Source organism: Desmodus rotundus, chromosome 11, assembly GCF_022682495.2.
Source record: "Desmodus rotundus isolate HL8 chromosome 11, HLdesRot8A.1, whole genome shotgun sequence".
Taxonomy (NCBI): domain Eukaryota; kingdom Metazoa; phylum Chordata; class Mammalia; order Chiroptera; family Phyllostomidae; genus Desmodus; species Desmodus rotundus.
Window position 1 is genome coordinate 43,306,753 of NC_071397.1, and position 1,679 is coordinate 43,308,431.

At 46.2% G+C, this 1,679-nt stretch overlaps 1 pseudogene; it reads left to right on the plus strand.

Annotated features, from left to right (window-relative positions):
• Nucleotides 1–244: 244 nt before the first annotated feature.
• On the plus strand, nt 245–1,206 carry LOC112297309 (ribose-phosphate pyrophosphokinase 2 pseudogene; annotated as a pseudogene).
• Nucleotides 1,207–1,679: the final 473 nt, after the last annotated feature.

Below are 1,679 nucleotides of genomic sequence, written 5' to 3' on the forward strand. Positions count from 1 at the left end.
AAAAAAAAAGGCAAGAGACACTAAAAGTTACACATAGGCTTTTCACTGACTCAGTCTAAAGATTACTTTTACCCCCACATCATTGGCCAAAACTAGTCACATGGGCTCACAAACTGCAAAGAGGATAAAAAGTACAGGAGATCAAATGGAACAGGTCTGCCCCGCAGCTACACATTTCAGCTTCTGCTGCAGCCTGTAGCTCCACCACTGCCTCCATCTCTGCCGCGTGCCCTGGCGTCTCAGGATGACCAACATGGTGCTCTTCAAGGGCACTTCGAACTAGGACCTGTCCCAGCGGGTGGCGAACTGGCTGGGCTTGGAGCTGGGCAAGCTGGTTACCAAGAAGTTCAGCAACCGGGAGACCTGCCTGGAGATCGGTGAAAGCGTGAGAGGGAAATGGTGTCTACATCATGTCTACAGAGTGGCTGTGGAGACATCAACGACAACCTGATGGAGCTTCTCATCACGATCAATGCCTGCAAGACCGTCATCGTCCAAGGTGACCGCAGGATTCCGGTGTTTTCCATATGCCCACCAAGATAAAAAGGATAAGAGTCGTGCTCCGATTTCTGGGAAACTTGTGGCCAATATGCGCTCGGTCGCTGGGGCAGATCACATCATCACCATGGACCTGCATGCCCCTCAGATCAAGGGATTCCTTAACATTCTCGTGGATAATTTGTACGCAGAGCCCGTGGTCCTGCAGTGGACTCGGGAGAACATCACGGATTGGAAGAAATGCATCGTGGTTTCCCCCGATGTGGGTGGAGCCAAAAGAGTCACATCGATCTCAGACAGGTTGAATGTGGACTTAGCCTTGATTCACAAAGAAAGGAAGAAGGTGAGTGAAGTGGACCAGATGGTCCTAGTGGGCGACATAAAGGACCGCGTGGCCATCGTTGTGGAAAACATGGCTGACACACGTGGCACAATCTGCCACTCTGCAGATAAGCTGCTCACCGGCCAGAGCCTCCAAAGTTTATGTTATCCTTACCCATGGTATCTTCTCTGGATCAGCTATTTCCAGAATAAACAATGCCTCCTTTGAGGCTGCTGTTGTCACAAACACGATTCCACAAGATGACAAAATGATTCACTGCTCCAAGATCCAGGTTATTGACATTTCGATGATCTTGTCTGAGCCAGTCCTCAGGCCCCACAACGGGTGAATCCGTATCTTACCTGTTCAGCCACGACCTTCTGTAAGTCCAGGATAGAATCCTGGGGCAAGCCTGCTGGCTTCTGACTTGTGTGTTTTTATCTGATGTTTTAGCTTTAGGACTCAGCAGTTAGAATGCAAAAGTATTCTCCAACACAAAGATCTTTGTATTCTCCAAGATCTGTTGTTTTCCCCTTCTACAACTCTAGACCATATTTCCAGTTGGGAGGAGGAATCTGTGGACTGTCATAAATCAGAAATACTTTTGTCATCTCGACTTGTTCTAATAGGTGCCTTTTTCCCTCATCCTTTTAGTATTTTGAGGCCATATCTTTCAAGTATATAATTCCATTGTGGAAGTTCATACTTTATATATTTCAGGGTTGCCAAAGTTGGCTTAGGATAAAGACTTCTATATGATAATGCCTGTGGACACTTGGGTAAAACCCTGTATAAAATGAGCCCTTCTATGAAAAACTTAGAAAATTTATAATACCGTGAATTTTTACTTTTTATTTTT